This window comes from Elephantulus edwardii, unplaced genomic scaffold, assembly GCF_000299155.1.
Source record: "Elephantulus edwardii isolate Elephantulus edwardi_28Jun2011 unplaced genomic scaffold, EleEdw1.0 scaffold00089, whole genome shotgun sequence".
NCBI classification, from domain to species: Eukaryota; Metazoa; Chordata; class Mammalia; order Macroscelidea; family Macroscelididae; genus Elephantulus; species Elephantulus edwardii.
The window spans coordinates 12,809,223-12,815,644 of NW_006399839.1; positions in this window are offsets into that span (position 1 = coordinate 12,809,223).

A 6,422-nucleotide genomic window follows, 5' to 3' on the forward strand; every position below is an offset into this window, starting at 1 on the left:
GAAGAAGAGGAAGACCTTCGATGAGATGGATTGATTCTGTGACTGGAGCGGTGGGAATAAGTGTGTTTGAGATGGCTAGGTTGGCATAGGATAGAACAACGTTTAGAGCTCTTGTACCTAGGGTCGCTATGAGTCACAAACGACTCGATAGCACATAACAACAACAATCATACACATTTTGTTCCCTAACATTTATTATAATACCTACAGTGTCATTCTCTTCTCCTTCACCCATATTAAGGAGTATTTATTACCTATCAAGGGAGCTCTGGTGGTCTAGTGGCAAGGAGATACGCTACAATCCCAAAGGTGCATAGTTCGAGGCCACCAGCTGGTCTGCCAGAGAAGGATGGGCAGTCTCCTCCCATGTGATTAACTGCCTCTGAAAACCCGCCAGGGGTCAGTTCAGACTCTATGATACACAACAACAACAACAACATCAAGGGAGCTCTGGTGGCCAGGCAAGAAGCTGCACTTCAATTCCCAAAGGCAGCGGTTCGAATCTATCAGCTGCTCCTCAGGAGAAGGATGGGCAATCCCCTCCTCTGAAACCTCCCGCCTCCGAAACCCCGTGAGAGGGTCAGCTATAGGTCAGTTCTGACCAGATGGTACACAGCAACAGCATTATCTATTAATTAATCTTTTCAGACCTCTAGTGGCCTAGTGGTTAAGGAACTGCTCTGCCGATCCAAAGGTACCCGGTTAGAAAGACCCAATGTCTGAGTTTGGGTTTTTGTTGTTTTGTATGTAGAAGGTTTATTCCCAGGCAAGGCAGTGAAGCTGAGAGGGGAAGTGATCTGCCCTGGTCCACTCAGTGTCTAAGGCTGCTTGAATATTGATATCTAAACCCATAGCGCACAGAACTTATGTGAGAACCACCAGGCTGCCACAGGTCCAGCTGTAATTAGAAATAAAAACCTAGATGTTGCCAGGACAGAGCCCTCTCTGAAGTAAAAATGTCTCTAATAACTTCTACTGAGAGGGACTCTTTGCTGGTGAAACCCTGCAGTGGTCAGAAGCTGCTATGAATTTATTGTCACTAAGGAGCCCTAGTGACCTAGTGACAAGAAGTTGTGCTGCAATCCCAAAGGCACGCGGTTCGAGGCCACCAGCTGCTCCACGGGAGAAGGATGGGTAATCTCCTCCCACGCGATTAACTGCCTCTCAAAACCCACCAACCTGCCGGAGGGTCAGCTATGGATTGGTTCCCACTCTACAACAGTAAAGGTACTAAGGTGCACAGTTCAAATCCATCAGCTACAGGTCAGTTCCAACTCTACGGTACACAACAACAGTAAAGGTACTAACGTTTGCAGTTCAAATTCACCAGCTGCACCGCAGGAGAAAGATGAGTATTCTCCTCCCATGTGATTTGCTGTCTGTGAAAATCCACTGGAGGGTCAGGTAGGGGTCAATTCCACCTTGACAGGTCACAACAATAAATGTACTAGGGAGCTCTGGTGGCTTCGTGGTAAGAAGTTACGTTACCAACCCAAAGGCAAATCACTAAGTGTTCCAAGAGAGAAAGATGGGCAGTCTCCTCCCAAGTGATTAACTGCCTTTGAAAATCCACTGGAGGGCCAGCTATGAATCAGTTCCTACTCAACAGTCCCTCAGAACCACACGGTAAGGTGCTGGGGGGTGGATAAGTCTATCTGGAAGGAAGTGTGACCAGCAGTCTAGGATGGTTAAACCTTGTCTCACTTTGAGGAAAATTTTAGGAAGAACTAATCTTGGAGAGATCTCATGAGGGGAGGGTCAGCAAAGGCAGAGAGAGGGTCAGCAAAAGCTAGGAAGACCCTCTCTGAGAGGGATTGACATGGTGACTGTAACAATGGATTTGAACATGACAGATGGTGAAGATGGTCCCCGGAAGGGCTAGTTTCAGATCTCCTGTTTACAGGGTCATTATGAGTCACTGTCAGCGTGGTGGCACTAACAACAACAATAACAGTAAAGTTATTTGTATGCCCTTACAAACATCTCAGACACGTTGCAAAGGGTTCTGGAAGCTTCTCGGTCCTTCTAAATCCTCCCAGTATGGAAGCCATTGCCCAGCACTTCTACTTCCTAGAGATATGAGTCCCTTTCGAGCGCCCACTTGGAGGGATGTCTTCATTTTGTGTCCCAATAAAACTTTATTTATAAAGAATGGCTGCAGACCAGATTTGATTCACTGATTATCATTTACTGGCTTCTGCTCTTGAACTAGGGAAAAAACTCAATTCAGCTCACTGGCATCTTGGCATCTACTAATTGTTGATCCTCGAGTAGATTTTCAGAGGCTGTGAATTGCATGAGAGGTTGCCCATTTTCCCCCGTCTACCAGCTGCTGGATTAACCTATCTGTCTTTGAATTGGCAGAGCAACTCCTTGTCTTCAAGGCCACCAGTGCCCCCTGAGTAACTAATGTGCTGCAGTCAAATCAATTCCAACTCACAGAGACCCTTAAGCAACTTTCTGAGGCTGTAAATCTTACTGGGAGGAGACTGCCCATCTTTCTCCTTGGAACTGCTGGTGAATTAGAACCATAAGAAACTCAAGGGCTCTTGATAAGTAGCACAACGGATTCATAACTGACACCCCAGCAGGTTTTCAGAGCCTGTAAATTGCCCAGCAAAAGATTGCCCATCTTTCTCCCATGGAACAGCTGGTGGATTCAAAGCACCTGCCTTTGGATTGACAGCACAACTCCTCACCAGCAAGCCAAGCTTGTTGATTTAACTATCCTTAAATGTACTGCCCCTAGTGGCAAGAAGCTGTGCTGCAATCCCAAAGGCTCCTGGTTTGAGGCCACCAGCTGCTGCATGGGAGAAGGATGGGCAGTCTCCTTCCATGCGATTAACTGCCTTGGAAAACCCGCTGGAGGGTCAGCTATGGGTTGGTTCTGACCCTATGGTACGTAAAAACAAGTGCTGCCATGGACCTCTTTAAAATGTTAAAGAGTAAAGATGTCAGTTTAAAGACTAAGGTGTGCCTGATCTATCTGTTGTTGTTGTTGTTGTTGTTGTTGTTATGTGCCGTCGAGTCGCTTGCGACTCATAGCGACCCTATGTACAATAGCCCTAAACTCTGCTCTGTCCTGTGCCAGTCGCACTGCCTCTGACACACCCATCTCAATTACCGCAGTCACTGAGTCAATCTACCTCATAGAGGGCCTTCCCCTCCTGCGCCATCCCTCTACCCTCCCAAGTATGATGTCCCTCTCCAGGGACCTCCTTACAACATGTCCAAAGTAAATTAGACAAAGCCTCAGAATCCTTGCCTCCAAAGAACCACCAGTTTAGCCCTTTTCAGGGTGAATCTGGTTGTTTTCCTAGCAGTCCATGGTACCCTCTTCTCCAGCACCACAGCTCAAAGGCATCGATTCTCCTTCTATCCTCTCTAGTCATTGTCCAACTCTCTGACGCACAACAAGTGATAGCAAAGACTGTATCAGACACACCTTAGTCTCCAGAGAGACACCATTGCTCTTCAGTAGTTTGGAGAGGTCCCTAACAGCAGACTTTCCCATGGCAATATGTCTTTTAATTCCCTGGATGCTGGTGCCAAGAGTGTTGACTGTGGAGCCAAGCAAACTAAAGCTGTATACAATCTCAATCTCTTCACCACCCATCCTGATGCTTCCAATTGGTCCAGTGGTGAGAATCTTTGTCTTCTTGACATTGAGCCTCAATCCATATTGGAGGCTGCAGTCCTTGACCCTCTGCAGCAAGCGCTTCAGGTCCTCCTCAGTTTCACCAAGCAGGGTTGTGTCATCTGCATAACGCCGACTGTTGATAGATCTTCCACCAATCCTGAGGCCACACTTCTCCTCATAGAGCCCAGCCTCCCGGATAATCTGCTCTGCATACAGGTTGAAAAAGTATGGAGACAGGACACATCCCTGGCGTACGTCCTTCCCAATTTTGAACCATGCAGTTGTTTCCTTGCTCTGTTCTTATGACTGCCTCTTGGTCCAAGTATAGGTTTCGCATTAGCACGACTTGATTGTGCCTGATCTAAGTCTGTGAAATTGCTTTGTATGGATCTGAAAGTTGGGCAATGCAGTGTTGATAAAGCCTATTGACTGCACACACCATGGCCAGCTAAATGAACAAACAAATTCATGTTGGAGGAAGTACAACCAGGGTGCCCCTGAGAGGCAAGGATGGTGAAGCTTCATGTCACATACATCGAGCATATTGTCCGAGAGGAGCCAGTCTTGTGAAATGACATCATGCTGGGGAAAAGTAGAGGGTCTGTGAAAGAGAGGAAGACCGCAACAGGATAGATTGACACCAAGACTGCAAAAATGGGCTTAAGTGTGATGGAGGTGGTGACAAGGCCAGGATAGGACAAGGGTCCAATCTGTTGTTCACAGGGTCACTGCGAGTCCACTTAATGGCACCTAACAAGAAGTGCACAGTTTAACAAAAAAATGACATTTACCATCTTGTGCTCTATAAATGTTTTTTTTTTAATCTTGACCAAAAGAGACCTCAGACAGACCCTCCTGTCAACAATCCCAGTGAAGGTAGACAGAGATGTGAGGCTGCACTATTTAGAGGTCAACAAACGACACACAGTAGGTGTCAAACAGCACATGTAGAAAGAAGGCAGTCTATACCCAGGGGAGTAAAACAGGCTCAGTGGTGATGTCAAGGAGGAAATGAGAAGTCCTTGAGGGGTCGCCTACACAGAGGACAGTCCATGCCACAGCATTCTGTCACAGCTTGGTCCTGTAAGGGAAGTGCCTATATCCTCCCCAAAGGACATCTGTGGCTTGGAGATGGACAGAGCTTGGCCAAGGGGCTAAGAAAGGGAAGGAGTATTTGAACCCAGTTCCCACTACTTGCTCCCTTGAGAGACTCCAGCCATGGCAGGAGGCTGGGCACTTAGGATTGTCCCTTGTACCTCAGTCCCCACAGAAGAGCTGGAGGGACTAGAAGCCTCTTGGAGCTGCTAACTGAAAGGTTATCAGTTCAAACCCACACTTGTTCTGCAAGAGAACGGTAAGTCCTTTTATGCCAAAAGATTTACCACCTCTGAAACCCTCTGTCCTACAAGGTGGCTATGAACTGGAGTCCACTCAACTGGAAGCAGGTTTTTTTGGAGTTTTTTTTTTTTGCAGGGGGTGTTTTTCTGTCATCTCTGGTGACAGCTGTGCCTCCTCCACATAAACAGTGACTCCTATCCCAGTGGCACCCGTCACCCACATGCATACAGGTGCCACACACTCTTCACACATCACAAAGTCACCACGCACGCGTCATGCAGCCATCACACACTCGCCATGCAAATTCACACACCCATACTCATATATGTACCATGTATCACACACAATCATCCTGCATACATCACACACTTAGCATGCACATGTAATGCATACAATACATACATCACACACCACTCATCACACACACATCATACAAATGATGCACATGTCACATATATACACACATATGCATCACACACTCATCCTACATACATGACACCTTCATCACACACGTTACACACATCATACACTCATTATACAGACATCACACCTCGTACATACCCACCACACCACCCACCTGCACACACAGCATACCCGTCATGCACACGTGTATCACACAGTCACCACACACCTCCACACAGGCATCACATACTTATACACGTCCAACGTTTCACACATGCCTCAAACACACATCACGTGCTCCATGCTTGAATACACCTTTGTGGGATTCACAGAAGCCCGCCCACATGAAGCTCCACTCTAAACCAACTCCTATGATATTAAGATGGGGAAACTGAGGCTCAGGTATATAGGCTGTCAGGAGGCCTGGGTTCAAGTTCCGGCTGGACCAGCCACTGAGCGAGTAGGTGAATGTGGCTTTAGACAAATGGCATCTCTCTGTGCCTCGGTTTCTCCAGCTCTAAAATGCTCCATATGACACTCGGAGTCCTGCCCAGGACCAGTCGTCTATCTGGTCTTTGGTTCCCAGAGGAACTATGAGTGTCTGCGCCTCAGTTTTCCCCTCTGTCAAATAGGGATTACGCTTTCTGACCCAGAGCAAAAGGAGCCTTGGTGGTGGAGCAGTGGTTAAGTGTTTGACTGCTAACCCAAAGCTCAGAAGTGGGTTCAAACCCATCAGTGGCCCCACGAAGAAATATTTACCAGTGGTTTCTTTGGAAACCCTCTAGGGGCATTTTGTCTCACAGGGTTATTATGAGTTAGAATCGACTGGACAGTGGTGAGTTTTAGTTTGGCTTAAATTGAGGGTTCTATTGAGAAAGACGCGAAGTGCCCGCACGCAGTGGCTTCTGGTGGGGTTTGGCCCCAGCTCCGTTTCCCAGTCGGCAACACGTGGGAAGGTCCCTCCGGGCTGGCACCGCGCCCCCAAAGGCGCGGGGCGCAGGGTGCGGGGCGCGGGGCGCAGGTGGGCACCTGGCCGGCCTCC